The following is a 20,851-nucleotide window of genomic DNA, read 5'->3' as shown; positions in this document are numbered from 1 at the left end:
GTTGTGGAGGAGTTGGCTTCCTCTGCTTAAAAATATTTTTTTCTTCTGTCTGTATGATTTTTTTATATTATTATGTCAATACTGAAAAAAAGTGTTATAAGTGAGGAACAAAGAAAGCTATCCTCTGTGTTAGTTATAATACTGAAAGGGCAGAGGTCAGGATTTGATTGGCCTTGGAAGCAGAAAAACTTGTGTAAGCAGAGATGCAAAGTGACTGAAGAATGACATGGTGATTGGATAATGAGACAAAAAGAGATCAAAAGAAGAAACATAGAAGCTAAAGGATAAATCAGATAACTTCCACCCTCTAAATATCTAGAAGCCAATGAAGGAAAAGGTGGAACTATTTGAATAACAGGCCAAGGGATGGTGAAGAAGAATAAGCTGAAAGCAGTACCAAAGACGAGGGAGGTAAAGATCCTGAGGCAAGAAGGACTTGACTGTTCTCTACATAACCCCAAAGTTGTAAAGTGAGGTAAGAAGGACTCAACTTCAACTGTTCTCTACATAACCACAAAGTTGTAAAGTGAGGAGTGGCACCAAGTAATAGCAGGCCAAACAGGCATAGCAAAATGTAGAAAAGAAAACAAGGCAGAAGGCAAAGTTGGTCAGAAAAAGAAGGCAATAATAAAGAAGAAGAAGAAAGTGTGCAAGACAAAAAAGACAGACATGAACAGCACATGTTAAAGGAAGGTCAAGATTCATCTAAACAAAATGATATAAAGCCGATATAAGAAGTGGTAACAAGCAATGTAAATGAACTTTAATCAGTAACAGCGGTGACTCAATTAATGTGGAAAAGAGGGCCATTGTTGACAAAAGGAGGCTTTGAAGAGACTCAATTAATGTGGAAAAGAGGGCCATTGTTGACAAAAGGAGGCTTTGAAGAGAGAAGACTGCAAGGGGGGGGGGGGGTGATATAATAAAATAAAGTGCAAGTGTATAAAGCAAAAGAGAAGCACCAGTGAAGGTGGGCATAATCAAGCCAATGTGTGGAGGAAAAAAAAAAAAAAAAAAACAGTACACAAGAAGGGCTTTGTAATGTTGTAATGAAGGTGGGATGGGCTTAACATATACCGATGAATAATATAAAACATCAAAACAGAGGTGGAGGTTGAAGAAAAAAAGAGGAACTTCTAGTTGGGCAATGTGTTTTTCCTCTCCATTAACCTAAAAAGGAAAAAATGAATTAAAAATCTCTGAATGGAAACATGGAGGAGTGGGAAGCACACAGAGGAAAGCTATGTCACAAGCAGATGGGATGACTTACTTTTTCAAAAAGTCTGCACAGAGATCATTCGGTAACAAGAAAAAAAATGTAGGCAATGAGAAGCTAAGGAAAGAAAATTTGAAAACAGCACTAAATTGAGCTGCAGGAATGATGCTAATGGAAGTGCTGAAAAACAAGTAGTAGTTCAGGAGGAAGAGTTTACAAGAGAGAAATCACCCCACTGAATGTAGCTACACACCAGCAGACTGCTGTCAAATGGATGACACTAGGTATGGTGTTATGCGAGTTACATATTTTATTTCACAACCAGGTAGGAAATGGGCCACAATGATTCTTTTTCACTTTTCCAGCCATGATCTATTTATCATACACAAAAAAGTAATTACATGAGACATCATTTAAAGCAACAGTATTATATGTTGCATATAAAAAACAGTTGCACAATAATGTAATTCTGGTACATTCCAAAGATACAAAAAATGGACTTTCTCTCAAGTGTAGACATGTAATGTCATGAAATAAAAAGAGTTAGTCAATTAAAAGGACTAGGGACTTGCATGGAGGGAAAAATTACTTTTTACCATCCACATTTTGTTAGAAAAAGGACACTCTCAAGACTAAATGAACCTTTAATGGCAGATCAGTTCAAGGCAGAGAAGGGAAGAGTAATTACCATACAGAAGAGAATCCCAAGAGCTCACTGCATTCTCACCTTCTGAAGCACTACAGGACCATAAGGTGAGAAAGCCAAAAGAATTAAATTTGCAATAACCGGGCATGGTTCAACTGGCCAGTAAAGGTCAAAAAACTAGGCTTGGTTTGACAGGAAGGTAAGGGACAAGTACATTCAGTTACATAATGTTAACCTGCCAAAACCACAAACTTAAGTTTCATACATAAATATATATCAAGCTTCTTTTGCCAACAATAAATTTAACATCAAAAGAACTGAATAATGAATTATGCTGAGCAATTAATGATGCAGTTTTCTTAAATGTTTGCATTTGAAGCTGCACATTGTAAACGGATTAAAATGACTGTTTTGTTAAGTACCAGGAAGGCATAAAGCCAAGGTGTTAGTATATAACTTTTTTTTTAAAGAAAATGTTTGTGGTATTAGCAGATTTCCAGTATGTATTACTTGTGTCTGGAGTGAAGAAAATTGTTAACCTGATTTAAAGTTACTGTGTTTGAAAACACAAGTTACAAGCCAAGTTATGCACTGCTGGACAGCATGCAATGGTGCCAATTCCTGTCCACTGGCTCATAAGTGTACACTAGGCCAATGACCACATGAGCCTCTAGAAGCATAACCATGCATCTTAAGTGTATTCAACATGTTTTTGTGCCCTAGAAATTATTTTAAGGGACATACGTAAACTAGAGCACGGGTCATTACTTGGAAAATTAGCCTAGAGAGGCTTTTTTAAGTTTAGCAATGCGTCCCCCAAAGGTGAGAATCAAACCCTGTACCTTATGTTTGCGAGGTAAACATCTCGCCTACTAAGCCAAACATCCCCAACAAAACACATCCTACGACATCGGCAGACCCTTCACTATTACAAATGACATTACTCACAAGGCAGAGTTATCAGCAATAGTTGCATTCCTTGAGCCCAGATGGAAAAAGCACAGTTGACTAAACCCTACTTAGACAATTTATTGCTTCACAGTTAGAGACCTTTTCGGTATCATGCAATTACTTCAAAGTTGCTCAGTCAATTGCTATTCAATCTGGCAATAGACCATTAAAAAATAGCACTAGACTTTTGTATCAGTCATTTAGCCGGAAGCTAAATTACAAGAAAGAAGGCAAAAGATTAAGGCATATCATGTTAACTATATATTTTTTTATACACATACATATATATATATATATATATATACACATATCTAGAAAACACCTTGCAGAGATGCACATCTACTTAGCACATAAAACAGCAACAAAGGAGGATACTGACAGGGCGCTCTTAACAGACGTCCTAAATGAAAGTCAGTAACCTCTGTGGTAACAAAGTACAACAAAATCACTTCTCTATAAATGGTTTACGTTAAAGGACTACCCTTCAACACAGATACTGGCATAAGTTACTTTAACCACTCCACAACCTTTTTCATGCAGATGTGGGCATGTCAGATGACTAAGAGGCATTTAAATTCAGCCCATTAATTATGAAAAAGGCATGCAGTGTCATGCCACTGCAAGACCGAAGCCACAGAAACAATGAGATGAAAATATATTTTTTGCCATTTCTGTTGGTTACTGTTAGTAATACCTTCATCAAGCAATTGTAGCAGTCACCCCCTATCTAATATTAAAAAAAAAAATGAAAAAACAAAATGGAGGCATGGGGTTGGTAGTCCCCCCATGGATGAGTTGTGGGATTCCTTTTTTCAGTATTACTTTATTACCATAACAAAAATAATTTGCAGTAGGAAAAGTCATGATTATGCACAAGGCTATACTTGCTGCTTGCACACACAATGGTCTATATTTCAGACTAAACCACACAGGGTCAAACTGTCTAGATTCTATGCATGAAGCAGTGTCATGCAAAACCATGCAGGGTCAAACTGTCTAGATTCTATGCGTGAAGCAGTGTCATGTCATTTGTAACTGCAACATGATCATGCCTGGAAATGCTTCTGCATTTGAGCTACATTGACTGTTGCTAGGAAACTTCAGAATATTGACATTGATAGTAATGATGCATGCCATACAATTCTTAAAAGCTGGGGTACTTGCGTATTATCGCAACCACGCTTTCTCGGTAGCGTTTTATTATTGCCAACACGCTTTGTCGGTAGCCCATTGAAGTAGTTAGAATAACAGAGTTTGTCTTAACATGCATGTTCTAAAGGATGTGAAGGCTGAAACTCAATTGTATATAATTTTTTACTGATTTACCGCATAAAAAACAGAAATTACATGTGGAACACAGCAACAAAATGATGTAAATATCTGAACAGTTCACACCAACAAAATTAGATAAATACCTGGCTAGGTCACACCCATATTTTGTGCCAACCACCACTATCAGACCGTGGGACATTACCTCACCTACCTTCATGTCCTATATTTTGAATATTTGCTGATAATTATACAAAACAGATTAGCAAGCAGGCTTTCTCGCTAGCTTCATATTTTTGCAGCCACACTTTCTTGATAGCCCGTTGAAGTTGTTACAATAACTGTTTCAATTAACATGCATGTTCTAAAGGATTTGAAGGCTGAAAGTCAAATGTATACAATTATTTAACAATGTAGCTGAAAACCAGTTTTTTGTGGAACAGACCAACATCAGTTAAATATCTGGACAGTTGACAGGTATATTTCATGACTACAGTATCCCGATTAAGGTGGTTGCAGTAATACCTGCTTTGGATATTCATTTCAAGACTTAACCCATTAATATTATGGTAACAGGGATTTGGATTGCATGGCTATTCCACTGTTTGGCTGCGTATACCGTGGAGCATGGAAAGAATAATTAATACATATAACGTGCTGCTGACAAAGCGTGGTTGCGATAATACGCAAGTACCAAAGCTGGAGTAAGCCAGACTTGTACTGTTTGTTGGTATAATGGTCAAGGTGTTAACTTCACAGACACAAAGTACACGGTTTGATTCACACCTTTGAAGGGAAACTGGCTAGGCTTAAAATGGCCTGCAAGGGCAAACCTCTGAGCTTAAGAATAGGAAAAAAAGACTTCATTGTCTGAAGTGGTGGACTTTATCATAGGATTATTCTCTGTATGGAATACAAGTGTCTACAGCTCAAAGTAAAGTGTGCCAAACAGGCATTATCACTATAAAGATTCCATAATACAAAAACAGCATTAGTAATTGTGAAAATTGGGGAAAGATGGGCGAAAGCTGCCAGCCTAGTTAAATAGAATTTGATACATAATTCTATCATTTGTACATATAAATGTAAAATACAGGCTTGTGTTCTTAAATGAAAGAAAATACTGTAAAATGTGAATTTTAAAATTGTTGCAACATTGCCATCTGCTGTAAGGAAAATTAAGCCAAGCATTTCAAATGTCCTTTGAAGTTAAAATTATCTAAATAGTGGTTCCAAAGCAGCTGGCTGAACACATTCTTTCTATTATCTTAACTTAAGGAATAACTGGTAGAGTGTACATGTGAAATGTCTTTTATTGTTGTAGTTTCCTGAACAAGTGTTAGATTGCTAAATAACGTAGCGTTTTTGCCTGGGAACCCCAGACTAAGTGTCAAAATGATGTAATGTGTATACTGGGAAAACCTAAGTGTCAAAATGATGTAATCTGGGAGGCCCTAGCAAAGATGGTTGTTAGTGAGTTTAAAAACTATTGTTCAGAGAGAGACTGTGAGCATTTTGATCTTGATATCCTACTATCAGCACTCTGCCTGTTGTCTTATGTAAGTAGTGTCTTAGAAGTATGTTTTCTTGTAGTAATAGCTAGGAACTTAGATGAAAGTTAGACAAGTGTTTTTCTGTTATACCAGAACTTTCCTACTGTATTGTTTTAAGTTTCTGTGTGATCTCCAAGATATCACTGTGGTGTAGTAGTATTGTCTTGTGTTTTAATTAATTTATTATTAAATATTTTTAAACCCTTTACCTGTGGCTGGTTTGTGTAGAGATAAGTAAGCTCTAGATCACATTGCATATTTATACCGTTTATTGTAATATGCCACTCTAATAAGCCTTAGACTGAATAGTCACATTACCAATTGGATAATATTTTACAGTAATAATTGGACACACTTTTAAGGACCTTTGGGTAGCTGATAAGTATTAGCTGGCGGTGGCAGAAATTACTACCATATAGTCTGGGTAAAGGGGCACAGCTGGAGAATCTGTGTCAGCCTTTCCCATGAGTGTCTATGAAGTTGTATAAATAATTATCTCAAAAATGTGTGTGGTGTGTCAGCTACCTGGGCAGGGACACGAAGCACTGGTGGGACAGACAGGGTACTGGAGGTTAGCTTGCCAGCTAGGCTGAGATCTGGACCCTATAGCTGTGCCAGTGGGGATTCTTATTGGGGACCTGGACAGTAAGGGAGTAACCAGCCCCAGACTGACAGTGATCTCTGTCTGAACTTGAGGGAAATTGCACTTTACTGTGTGTATTTGTTATCCTTTCCTCTTGTATGAGATGCCCTCCCTGGTGTTAATGGTGAGGACTGAGTCTCCTTCATTGCTGGGCCAGGGCACGGTCATCACAGTAATATTGAGTGGTAAAGGGGGCCATAACTCCCTTTAAGTTTTGTTCTCATTTACTGAAACAGTGAAGGGTGTGTAGGCCTAAAGGAGCACAAGACCACATTAAAAAAGCAGAAATCATATATTACACTGTGCAGGTATAACTGTAATTCTTTAACACCTACATGAGAATCTTAAAACCGCATGCTAAATGAATCCCAACATTCAAAAAAAAAATGATACCAGAAAAAGAAAGCTCTAATGCAGCCAAAAACGCTACTCTGTTGCAATAATAATAACAATAACTTATTTATTTTTATTGACCTTTGTTTACTGGATACTTTTATCTGTTTTTTCAGCAGAGGCCTGGGGAATTGAGAAGAGATGATACACACAGATGACAACTGGCATATTACAGTACACTGTAAATACATAAGATTAATACAAATATTAATACACAAGACATATAATAATAATACACATATACCATTATTAAAACAAGATAAATACAATATCATGTAGCACATATACCATTATTAAAACAAGATAAATACAATATCATGTAGCACTGAAACATTTTGCCATGTTATAGGCAAGTGAGTTTATTACTCACTCAAAGCAAATGTAAGAGAGAAACATTATGTGTATAAGGAAGAGGAGAGGAATAGAGGGGAGAGTATTTGTTAGATGTGATAAGTGAAGCAGAAATTGAAGAAGAAATAAGAGTAAAGGCAAGACTGAGACTAAAGGCAATAAGAATAAGAGTAAAATAAATAAAACAAGGAAAAGGAGAGATGGGATGTATACAGGTATTACAGGAGAAGGACCTGAATCTATTAGCCAGGGGAGCAGCATATAAAAAGTTAGGAGTTTGAGAGGAATTATTTTAGTTTCTGTTTAAATAAATGTATGTTATGTATTGCACTGATTGTCACAGGGACCTATTTCAGACTTTTGCCACACAGTGCGAGTACAATCTTTGACTGCAGCTTTTGTAAGGCTTATTGATGTCAAGTAGATTTATGCTAGAAGACTGAAGGTGGAGATCGGAGACGCAGTAGAGGGTATAATTTTAGCTAATTTACGGTTTTTAGAGCTGAATAGTGATGTGCTCTCTGACTGACATTAGCTACAAATCTAGCTGTATTGTTGTAATACTGTTTAGACTTTAGCATGGCCTAAAGTTTAGTCAAGGTGGGAGAGCCATATAAGAGACAGGGGAGTAGGTATGTAGCGGCAAAGGTGTCTCTTGTGGATGCAGCAAGGAATTTTTGGCTCTATACAGCATTTCTGTTTTTGTGGGAATTTTTTTTTTTAATATTACTCTGTATATGGAGACCATATTTGAGGTTGTGATTTATTGTAACCCCAGTAGTTTTGTAAGGGGTACTACTACAACTGGAATCAAGTTAAGGGTTAGGATTATAAAAAGTTGCTTCTCATGGGTAAGTGATCTGGTGAAAAACTAGTTTGGTTTTCTTTGGATTAAGAAGGAGTTGGTGATTACAAAAGACGGTTTTCAAAAGACATGTTGCGTAATCTTTACTAAGTTTTCTAGATTGTCTGAGAGACAGATAAGGATGGCATTGTCTGCATACTATGTGTACAAGGGAGGTTTGTTGTATGAAAGTATGAAGATTGTTTACAAGGACATCAAGAAGACCACCAAGGAGAGTGTCTTGTATTGAAGGGGTTTTATAAGGGAGAAGGGTAGAATTCCATTTGGCTGCCTGGTAGCACTCTGACAAGTAACTATTAAACTACTGAAAATTAAATGGTAGACACCCATTGGGGATAGTTGCAGAGTTTTTTTTATGAGATACTGTGTTAAAAGCTTTTGCTAAGTCTAGGAATAAGGAAAATACAAGTTTACCTCTATTCTTGGCTTTATTTATGTTACCTATAAAAGTTAGGAGGGCGACTGTGCTATAGGGAGGTCTAAAATCATATTCAGCATCGGTTAATAATTCTTCCTTTAAGAGGAGCTGGAATAGTTGTTTATGGACCTTTGTGGAAAGGGAAGATAAAACATTTTTCTAGATCAGATGAATATAGAGTCCCTGTATTGACCCATTTATAGGGGCAGAGAATGGATATTAATGGCATTAGCAGCAATTTTGAAGTATACAGCTCAGCAAGCTCCTGCCTGGTGCCCTGCAGAGTTATACAGCAGTAGAGAGACAAAAGAGAGACTTTGGAGTGATTAAGTATCATTTTTCTGCATTTTCTTGCTGCCTTTAGCTAATTCCGCCTAAAATGCCAATTTTGTAGAGTTTCTGTGATTTACAAAGCTCGTTTCAGCTATATATTGTACTTATTTTACTGCCTGCACTTTAACAAAGTCGTTTTTGTGTTTAAATTACCTGTTTAAATGTTGTAGACTACACACTCAAGTGTGATAGCCATTTCTGTGCATTTAAAGTGTTGCATTTAAAGTGTTTTTTGATTGTATCTGCTTTATTTTCTGAAAATAAACAAAATTATATATATATATATATATATATATATATATATATATATACACACACACACACACACACACACACACACACACACACACTTGTTTTTCCACCTTTCTAAGCTAGTATAGTCCAGTTTTCAGGTTAGTGCTGAATTCAGGGCTGTGTTACAAGTTTCCGTGTTTGCTCATACCTTACTTGGATAGAAGGAAGTTTCTCTGTTCACCTGTGAGAGAGGGGAGCTTTGAGCAGCCTGTCTGTCCCTGGAGGAATGGTTTCAGCCCAGAAATTAGTAGTTTATTGGTTATTTTGGGCTAATTTCTCTTTCATTTCCCTGCTATAAAACCCGCATTTGGGTAGTTTTGTGTGCCGGGTTGCTAGGGTATAACTATTCCTAGCTCCACAAAGTCTACTCTTCAATTTTTCCCTTGAAACTAGACAAATTTTCAACTTAAGCACTCAAACCATTCACTTCTCAGCCCGGCACTTGCTCAAAACTCATAGCAAGCACTAATAAACCTTAGCACTAGAACCCTCTATACTCTAGAGAAGGACAAGGCTCTCTATTCACCCCCACCAGCCACTCAGTAAAACAGTTCACTGTACCTATTCAGGCATGTCCAAAGGGCAGTTTCAGGTGTACTCTCTGGTCCAACTGGTGAATCTGGGCATTTTGAGGCAATGTTACAACTACCTCATGTACACAGACAACCCTCTCCTCCTACCACCAAACACTAATACATGCGAGAGATGCAATTATGCAGCCAAACTGGAGGCTAAGCTCTCTCAACCCAAGACTTGACCAGACAGTCAAGAGGAGAAGGGTATTACTTCCATCATACCACCAGTCTCACATAGACCTATGAAACCTGCACTGGAAAAAAAAACACACAAATACACGAAAACATACTTGGAAGGCTTTAAATAAAAATCTGCAAAAAGCAACAGAGACCTCCAAAGTAGACATCCAAGCAACCTCCACCCACCAGCACAAACAATGAAACATACACTTCACAAAACCAATGTGCCACGCAATCACAGCCCTTAAGGCAAAATAACATACCCAACACACTAATAACAGGTGACTCTATATTCAGGCACACTGACGTCTCACTCACTAGGCTGAACAAGGAGAAGGTTACTGTTAGCTGCCTGTCAGGTGCCAGGATCTGCCACATAACACAAGCACTCAGTTCACTCCAGAACAAGTACAAATATGACTCTGTCATTGTCCATGTTGGTGTGAATGACTTGAGCCATACCTCCCTGGACTACATGAGAAGAGACATGGGGGAACTCTCTGATCACGTAGCCCAGGCTGGTATGACCCTGACCAGCATCCTGCCCTCACCAAGAATGATACCGTGGTATAAAGAAAAAAACTATCAATGTCAACAATTGGCTAGGCTTCTGGTGTCATTCAAAGGAGATCCAGTGTCTGTCAGTCTGGGATGACATGCTCGACAAGCCACACTGCTTCGCTAGAGATGGCTTGCACCTGTCACCCTTAGGCTTTCAAATACTGGCCAAGGCTCTTGCCACCCCCATAGTGCCTTTTTTAGGGAATGCTCAAAAGACAAACCCACTGCCATAAATAGCACAAGTAACAAAAAACTGAGGGTAATGCTACTCAATGCCAGAAGTCTAAACCTCAAAATGCACACACTCGAGGCACTTCTTAGTATGGAGAAAATCAATATATGTGCAGTAACAGAAACCTGGTTTAAGGCTCCAGAGAGCACCCCAGCACTACCAGGCTACAACTCATACCATACAATTCAGCCACAAAACCCAGACTGAAATACAAAAGGCTGGGGCATATCCATATTCATCAAGGATACCCACACCTCCAGGTTAGTGGCACAGCACGATGCTTCAGAGATCATCAATGTGCAACTAACAACGGGCAAAATTGCAATTCAAATTGTGGCTTGCTACAGATCACCCACCATGTCCCAGGACCCCATTCCGCATTTCTGGAAACACTGGGAAACAAAGGTCCTACCAAACACCCTGATATTGGGTGATTTCAATTACCCAAACATTAACTGGGAGAACTAATCAAGTACTAACACCCTTGCCCAACATTTCCTAGAATTTATAAACTCAAACACCCTGGATCAACTGGTCAACACTCCCACCAGAGGTGACAACATATTGGACCTGGTCATCGCCAACATGGGCGACCGGTGTTCCATACTGGAGGTCAACCCCTCGCTGGTTAGATCTGACCATAAACAAATCACTTTGGATATCCACATTCTGCCCCCACCCCAGGTCAAGGAAACCACCGTGAAAAACTTCAAAAGCAAACTTCATATCACTTAAGACCGAGGTGGAAAGTTTCAAAGCCTTCATGCTAAAGGATAATGCTGTCCAAGCCAAGCAGCAAAATCCTTTACTAATGCACTCTACAGGCACCTACAAGAATGCACGGATCATGCTATCCCAAGCAAAATCAGGACTCACTCCTCCAAGAAAAGAAAACAAGTCTGGTGGCCCCCCTGCCATAAACAAGCTATACAACAGAAGGAGGAAACTAGTACAGAAAAGAGTAAAATCCCAAGAAGGGAAGACATCCCTGATCAGTACGATCCATCATAAAATCATCCAAGGCTAGCTTTGAAAGAAAAATTGTCATGGATTCCAAAGAGAACCATAAGGCATTCTTTAGCTATGTCAAGAATCTAAGTGGCAATTGTCAGATCTGCTCGGAGTTGGCGCAGAATGGCACAAAATACACTGAACCGACCAATATCGCCAACATCCTGGCAGACAGGTTCAGTGCAAATTTCACCCCCCCCCTCACCCCCAAAAGGGCCCAGAACTATACCAGAAGAATGTATTGCCCCTGAAATCACAGACACTCAGGTTAAAACAGCCCTCTCCAAAGCCAAAAAACACAGCCTCAACGGGACCGGACAGTGTCCCAGGCTGCATCCTACATGAGCTCAAAGATAAGCTAACCCCTCACCTAAACACACTGTTCAAACTCAGACTCTCCACAGGCTACGTGCCCATAGAGTGGTGCACAGCAACAGTTATTCTGCTCCACAAAGGTGGAACCACAACAGACCTCGGGAACTATCGCCCTATAAGCCTGACTAGCTTAGTCTGCAAGGCTATAGAGCGCATCATCATGGATCTCATAAACAGAGACATTGGGAACCTCCAAACACTGGACTCTAGCCAGTTCGGCTTTGTTAAGGGTAGATCATGCCTCCTAAACCTGGTGGACTTCTTTGAGACAGTTACCAAGGCTATAGACGAGGAAAAGGTGGTCCACACAGCCTACCTAGACCTTGCAAAGGCCTTAGACACCATTCCCCATTCAGGTATTATAGACAAGCTCACCAGCCTGAACATAAACCCCTATGTCACAAGATGGGTTGCCAACTGGCTCACGGACAGAACCCACATGGTAAGAGTTGCAGGAGCTAGGTCTGACTCTAAACTGGCTACAAGTGGTGTTCCCCAGGGCTCAGTCCCAGGATCCCTCCTGTTCGGCATATACTTCTCAGAGGTACAGACAAGAACAGAAGGACTATGTCTGACCAAGTTTGCAGACTGTAAACTAGGGGCTATAACTGACTCTCCGGCGGACACAGACATCCTCCAAAAGGGTCTCACTGAGACAGATACTTGGTGTCAAAACCATGGCCTCAAGCTAAATGCCAAAAAGTGCATAGTCATCCCCTTTGGAAAAAACAAAGTACCCACAAACTACCGCATAGGTGGTAGCCCCCCCTTTGGAAAAAACAAAGTACCCACAAACTACCACATAGGTGGTAGCCCCCTAAATACGGAAGACGTAATAAGGGATCTGAGGACCCAAGTAGACAGTAACCTCTCCTTTGATAATCACATTGCCAAAGTAGTTAGAAAATCCTTCTATGTGGCCCACCTAATCACAAAAGGGTTTGCATCCAGATCAAGAGAGGTCATTGTGCCCCTCTACGCATCACTCATCAAACCCATCATAGAGTACACTGCCCCATTTGGGATGTACCCTACAAGATACCTGCAACAGCTAGAAAGACCACTGAAGTACCTCACCAAGAGAATCACTGGCCTCAAACAGATGCCCTATGCAGCTCAACTGAAGAAACTCCAGCTGTACTTGGTTGCATACCGCCTACTCAAATGTGATCTCTGCCTGACATTTAAGGCCATGTTCAACCCAGAATTGATGGACATGCTCCACCTAAAGAAATCCATATCCTCTCGAGCCACACGCTGTAGGGATCTAAACCTCACCACAACAATGAATAGGATGTGCTGGAGGGATTCCTGTCCCAGAGACTTCCCATACTCTGGAGCAAGATTCCAATCTATATTAGGCAGAGCTCCTCGCTAACCCTCTTCAAGAGAAACCTTGCCGAGTGGATGGGAAACTGGATAGGCTTCTAAATGCCTTTGGGCAGATAGCCTAGTACCTACCTATGAACCTATATAAAAATGAAAAATAAAACATCAAAGATGCAAACTAAACTCTATATTATCCACAAACAATACACTTCCAAGAACCTAAGATTTTTTGCACACAATAATAAAATCTGAAACACTCATTTTTTTACAAGAAACTCTAATTATACATACAAATCAAAACAAACATTAGTTGCATGATAGTGGCACCTAAAAGGAGATGCAAACACACTTAATATTCTTTCAAAATTTCCCGTAGATATCCTCTTCTCTCATCTAACCTGACCTGTTCTAAAATACAACAGCAACTTTGTAAAATTGCTGCATTGCTTAAAAGGTTTTAATAGTGCATTATACTGATTATGTTTTTTATATTATGAATTTATACACATATGTGCTGTCCTAATTTTATTTAAGTTTTACCTAAACATAAAACACCATACATGGAACAAATGGCAATGCAAACTGATATACTGTGTATCAATTAAAGTGATTAACACAACATATTCCACTTGCATTAAATGGGTTACAATGATAACCACTGGCTATAAATTTACATTTGTGACAGAAGCAACAAGGACAGCTGCCCTTTCTTTTACTGTGCACATTAGAAGTGTTGCTACCATGAATTAATTCCAAAATGCTCTCAACATTGTTGCCTCTTATTAAAATAGTTTAGATTGACACCTACTGCTTTGTAAATATCCATAGCTCCCTGAAAAACTTTTCCATTACCTTTTTCAATTTTCTTATACTGCTAGCTTCCACACTATACATAATTGTCATAACATTAACGTAACCTACAGATGCACTTCTCATTCACACTAAATTTAAGTCTTCTGAAGTGGAACTTGTCACTGGCCTATCTTGATTAAGGCATCATGCTTTCACCACTTCACATATACTTTTTTTCTCTCTCTGCAGCATTATATCTTCTTACCTCAAAATTATTCTTTCATACAGCCTCATCTTAATGACAGCTTTTCATTTAAAGATACAAGTTTATAAAATCTGGCAGCTTGACTTTTTACTACAGGCTTCTGCAAATAACCAGAACTGGCACTACTATATTGCAGGTAACTATTACTACACTGCTCTTTTATTTTATTTATTTTATCTTATTTACTATACGTGTTAGCTGCTCACTTAGTGTCCAGTGCCAAAAAATATTGTAAACTACATATAAAGTAAAATTGCATAAACTCAGGGTTGTCAAATAACCGAAGGCATAATAATTTAATACAACAGCCAAATCTAGGTTAAGCCCTTTTGTTCTTCACAATTTAGGACTTCATCAGAACCAAGAGAGGTCATCTATAATCCATTTTAAGTAATTAATGAGGTAGATAATGATCATAGGAGCGTAAGAATCCAATCAAATTCAAGCAGTTCATAAATATAAAAACACCATAACAACATAAAGTTACCAGTGAAAAAACTATAATCTCTTAAAATGTCTATACTGTTATATATTATAAAAAAATTCATAAATATATACATAAATATAAAATTCATCAATACGTTTCTTATCAAGAAAACTAATTAACATAAAAACATATAGTTCATATGTTATAAGTTTTAAGGCTCGTAAAACAGTTCCTCATCCAGCCCTGGGGTGATTCAATTTAAGTTGCCATATTAATTCCTTATATTCAATCACGCTCATTTGGCAAAACCACTTCCATAATACCAAACTTAAAAATAAATAAAATGAATGCAGTTCAAAGTATGCATAGGGAATTATTAATATTCCTTTTAGAATATTATAATTACGCTCATATATCCTTTTACAGAAAGGTCCCTCAGTCTTCCCTATATATAAAAAAAAAAAAAAAAAAAAAAAACCAGGGCAGCTTCAACGTAATGCAATGTAAATCACTCCCTTGTTCACACAATTTCCATTAGCTACATAAATCCTTGAGCTATTAATTTTTTTTTATAGAAAGAAATTCCTGTGATGAAATATACGAGCATTGGGCACATACTCCACATTTGTTTGTGCCTTTTGCTGGTCTGTTATTTTGGGGCCAATTTGTTGTTCAAACAGTTTTTTTTAAACTTCTCCCTTCTTGAATACAAAATTTGGAGCATCACCTAACAAATTATATACATCTTCATTAATGTTAAAAATATTCCAATTATTTTTAACAATATCCTTAATCAGTTTAGAATCACTATTATATTTAATCACTAAATATTTCATGTACCTATCTTGATCTTAACAATGGACAATATTTTGTGCCCCATCTCCTCACAACTTCATCTCCTATTTTTCTTAAAAAGTCTTAGAGGTATTCTCTTTCTAAAAACATATTAATTCAGTTTTCATACTCAACATTGAACAGGTCAGGGTTGGAACACATTCTAGCCAGTCTCATCAGCTGTGCTTCAAATACATTTATTTTACAAAATAAAGGGTGATGACTTTTACAATGCAAATATATGTTGGAAAATGTTGGTTTTCTATAAATAGTAGATTCAAAACAATTACTGGTACTATTCTTAAAATAGTTGCATCCAACTACTTCACTGTGTTATTCATATGTTAAGTGAATTTTAAAAACTCTGTAGTGTCATTAATATAGTTAATACATTTGGTTATTCTACTATAGGCAGCCAACCAAAAAAATAAAAATAACACCCAGAAATCTTACATAGGTTTTCCAACATTCAGTATATAATGAACTTAAAATAAATCTGCACATTCACATGCTTTCTTCCTTAGTTTTATATTTAACTGGATAAGCCCATCGGATACAATTGCCTTTTCAAGAGTGACCAAGGAATGAAGTCACAAACTAAATAAATGAAGGCAACAGGAATCAAACTCTCTTCCCTGGACTACAAGACACTGCTCATTAACAACTCAGCACTTTACATATCTGCACTAACTGCCAAACTGGCAGATACTTCATTAAGTGATCCTTCAGCACATTTACATCTAAAAAGTCAACTAAATCCTTAGAAATATTCTTTATAAAATGTATAATAGATTCTGTAAATCCACTGATACAATTAAACTCTTCAGGCTTCCCACCCCATAGCATAATAAATCATGAATAAGCCTGCAATAAATTGGTTGTAGAGAGTGTGTGTGTGTGTGTGTGTGTGTGTGTGTGTGTGTGTGTGTGTGTAGGGGCGGGGGGCGTCCCTTTGAAGAGCTGGTGCTACATCCAGAATTACTTTATCTCCCTTGCACCCACAGAATGGCAGCATAGGCTCTAGCTCCCCTACAAAAAAATCTGTAAACTACAGCCTACAAAAAAAAATCTATCCATAAAATAAGGAGCCGAGATAAGTAATAAGGGGCTATATCCTGCCAGCTTACATACCTGGAATGATTTAAAAGAACAAAAAAAGCACCAAACACTAAAACATGCATCACTAACCAGACAAACGAAAATCATTACATGGGCATTAAATGCTAAAGCTACTTTTGCAAGCAGTCTTCTCACTACAATAAAATGAATTTCTAACTGCCGTATAAATAATAATCACTTACCAAATTTCCAACAGCATGTGTCTACCACTATCTCGGTTCAATTTCTTCCGGGATGTAGGAATGACAGTAGAGTGAGCCAATCTCTGGAAGGGACATCATCAAAAGCGACGGTAAATAAAAATATCGTGCAACTAATGTACGCAACTAGTTATTAAAAATAGAACGGTGTTTGTACTTGGGTGTACATTTCATGTATATTTTAGAGACAGAATACGTAAAAAGTACGAAGTTGGGATGGAAGATTACGGTTCTTGGAAAGGCACCATAGTTTTACAAGGATCAAGCATTCCTGCAACCTGCGGTTGCTATGTCAACGGACGCTAGACTTGTGCTGTACATTCTGGGCTTTGTGGTTTTGAGATTGGAGACCTGTACTCACTGAATTTACAATTAGTTTTTTTATCTGAACAAAAGAAACTACAGTTCCCAGCATGTATTGCGCAAGTAGTTGTAGAACTACAACACAGATGTCTTTGAATAATCTTTGTAACTGTGTGAGGATTGTACAGTTTGGATTGTTTTGTTACGGTGGTTAATAAAGGAGTGGAGATACCAGAGTGCAGTTTCACATCTTCCAGCAGCAATTGCAGTGAGTGCCAAAACTGAACTGGTATTTTGTATATTAGACGAGGAAGAAGGACTGGAAAAAAGGTGGAGGTGTGGAACGTTACGGTTTCTTTCTCTTACATTCCAAGGTATATGTGCCACTAATTCGAGTTGCTTGGGTAGGTGAACTGGTCCAAACAAAGTTTTTCAGTCACAACTCTAGCTGCAAAGCAAAGACAACGTTTTGAAGGGATAGTTCTCACTGAAATAAAAAAATGTTGCGTTTAAAGTGTATACGCGTTTAGAATTATGGTTAAGGAACCTTGTAGGTTTCCATATATAAAAGATTTTTAAGGATATATTTCTATGACCGTGAAAGAAAACATGCATGCAAGCAATCAGTGAACTGAAAGTAATTGAAATAATATCCAAAATAATAACATTCCTAGCACCTAGTATGTTATTTGGTGAATAGTAATATAATTCAGATGTGCAAATCGGTGCTTAACGGAGCGTGTAGTATTTACAATGTGTACAGTGTTTACAATGATTGTCTGATGTAGAGCTGTGTTTCAGTCTAAATACATTGGTAAAAAAAATAGTGGTGAAAATGACTGGGAGAATTTAACCCCGGTAAGACGTTCCAAGCTGTTGCTGTAATCTTTGTTGAATGCGTTTTCCCCGATTGCTAGACTCTAACTTTGCCTGTAAAGTTGGTTCCCCTTTTGGTTCTGTAGTACATATATAATGCACATTTTTAAGTATGTTTCTTAAGAATAAGAGAAACTTATTTTTGTACCCTAAGCAGACTTTAAAGATTTTTTTCCTCTGGTAGATGGCAAACGTTGGAGGTGTGATGAGGAAGAAAGAGATAACTGGTGCAGTATGTTTTGGGAGATTAAAAAAATCTCTATAGAGTACGCTGTCAGAAGTATTGGGTGAGTGAATGGCCGTAACCAAGAAATGAGTCTTTTGAGCTGGGACACAGGATCTGGATTGCCTAAACATTAGTAAGGCCTTATTTAGTTTAATTTTGTTGGCTGCCAAAAAGCAATTGCTAGAAAATGCAAACCAAAGTCTAAACTAACTGTATCTGAAGTATTGAATATTATAGCAATAACCCACGCCTGGGTGTGGGTAATGCTGGATTTACCCACGGTTGGCATGGTTTGGTCCCGAAGGCGAAGCCCAAGGGACCAAACAAAGCCAACCGTGGGTAAATACAGCATTACCCACACCCAGAAGTGGTTATTGCTATTATATGACATTATTTAAGAAAAGAAACTATTACTTTTCTTAAATAATGGCATAGTATAATGCCTGTTTACTGCCCTTCCGCAGATGTCTGGCATCCGCGGCAGTTTGTGGGCAAAAGCAACGGAGAAAGCAAGATCTCCGTTGCTTTTTTTTTACTGTTTTTGCTATGTTAAATGGGTTTAACATAGCGAGACAGTTTTAAAATAAGCAATGGAGATGTCCGTTGCTTATTTTAAAATTGTCTCGCTATGTTAAACCCATTTAACATAGCGAAACAGTAAAAAAAGCAACAGAGATCTTGCTTTCTCCATTGCTTTTTTTTTAAAACCTGTCTCGCTATGTTAAATGGGTTTAGCATAGCGAGACAGCTTTAAAATAAGCAACGGAGATCTCCGTTGCTTATTTTAAAGCTGTCTCGCTATGTTAAACCCATTTAACATAGCGAGACAGTGTTTTAAAAGTAGAGTTATACTAATGGAAAAAAGTCCGGGCGACCGGACCTTTTTCCATTAGTATAACTCGATTTACAATGTGCACGCTGGCCAATCAGCGTGCACATTTTTTTGGGGGGTCATGGTATAATATAAAATAGATAAAAAAATAAACTGCAAGAGTGATCTTTAGAAAAGGGATGGAGCAAATTACATAGAAATAAATGGAAATTGTGGGAACAATACATGCTGAATAAGGTAGGGAAGGCAGGAATTCAGCAACTTATGTAACGTTTGACTGATGATATTTACAAGAAAATATATGTGATGTATAGTGTATGTAAATGAAGAAAAAGTCTTAATACAGTTTGCTTTGTTTTCTGTTAATGTTTGTTTGTCTATGCCTTACTGTAGGTGTTAAAAAGGGTAAGACAAACTGATGATTTAAATGATAATGAATTTAATGCTAGTAAGGCTGTATGTAAAATTGGGTTAGTGTTCTATAAAGTCTTTCAACTGTGTTCTTTAGTTGCAGGTAAGTAATGAAATGTAATATCGATTTTTCTGTTCCTTGAATTAGCTCCAAACTCTGTGTAATTTAAAGCAATGAAAATAAGTATATATTCAAGCTTTGTAATTAAAATATTAATGCCCACGGCTTGCCTTACTTAGGAAGTGTGAGAGCCTGTATATATACTTGAGTTGATTTATGTGTGCTCATTTAAGGATGAGTATGTTCTAGGAGGACTTTTTTTAATATTGATAACAAGCAAGCTCTCAAATAGTAAAAGTTGTAGAAACACAATATTACCCAGCTAGTTACAGAAAACTGTAAATATTGTTCTGTTTCTTCTGCCTCATTTGTATTATGTAAACTTTGCACTGTCGTCTCTTCTGCCATCAGACGTGCATTACAAATTGTGTATTACTGTACACTTATTGAATGTCCTGTTAATGGAACATTTCTTCTTGAGCCTCTGTTGAAAATGGATTCTATTCCCAGTCAGAATTTCCTAGTAAACGTATGTACAGAAAGAGGACTGCCATCTGGGTCTGTAATTTGCAGAGCGTTTACAGAGATTATTTATTGGAAGGGGGTATATTACTGTTGTTTGTGAAGAGTTAATGGTAAGTTTGAGGAAGCATATTCCAGAAAGGACTGAAGTCTTATTCTCTAGCATTTACTAGTTAATGCAGCATCATTAAGGTAAATATTGCAGTTAATTTTGGTAAAATCAAAGGAAAACTGTTGCTAAATGAGAAGAGTAATGGTCCCAGAATTGATTTTTTTGTAACACCCTATGTGACTGTCCCAAATTATGAGATTTTTATAATCGTAATTTGAAGTATTCATTATGTATATATTGACCCACCATATGGCATTATTGAAGAAACCGGAGTAGGTTAGGTTTTGGAGGAAAATATATCATGGTCAGCACTTTCAAAAGCTGTCTTATGGACTAAAAAATAGTGTCAGTTTGACCTTATTCTAGTTTCAGTATTATCTGATTATTGATTAAAGAATAAATTGCAATGATAGTACTGTATTTTGGATAGAAACCATGATTTTGTCTACAATGATATATTGTTGGTTTATATATTCTAGTATTTGGTCATAAATTTTGTGCAATAGTTTGGCTAATGGATAAACATTTGTTATTGGGTGATACTCTTTTATAAGAGGGATATAAGGTATTTTAGGCAGTGATCTTATAGCATATTTAAAGCTGAAGTGTAAGGAATCTGTAGTATGGGTGAGATTAGAAATGTAAGTGAGGGTTTTATTTAATGAACTGCTTCCTT

At 37.5% G+C, this 20,851-nt stretch overlaps 1 protein-coding gene across 1 annotated transcript in view; it reads right to left on the bottom strand.

Moving 5' to 3' along the window:
• QTRT2 (queuine tRNA-ribosyltransferase accessory subunit 2) overlaps nucleotides 1–17,503 on the bottom strand; it is an 837,401-nt gene extending 819,898 nt beyond the window's left edge. The window contains exon 1 of the mRNA XM_044073156.1: nucleotides 16,815–17,503. The gene's annotated coding sequence lies outside the window, so the exon portion shown is untranslated. The remainder of the gene's footprint in view (nucleotides 1–16,814) is intronic.
• Nucleotides 17,504–20,851: the final 3,348 nt, after the last annotated feature.

Source organism: Protopterus annectens, chromosome 5.part1 (assembly GCF_019279795.1).
Source record: "Protopterus annectens isolate FY-2018-M chromosome 5.part1, PAN1.0, whole genome shotgun sequence".
In the NCBI taxonomy this organism is placed as follows: Eukaryota; Metazoa; Chordata; order Ceratodontiformes; family Protopteridae; genus Protopterus; species Protopterus annectens.
The sequence above is the reverse complement of the archived record's forward strand: the minus strand, read 5'-3'. Positions and strand labels throughout refer to the sequence as shown.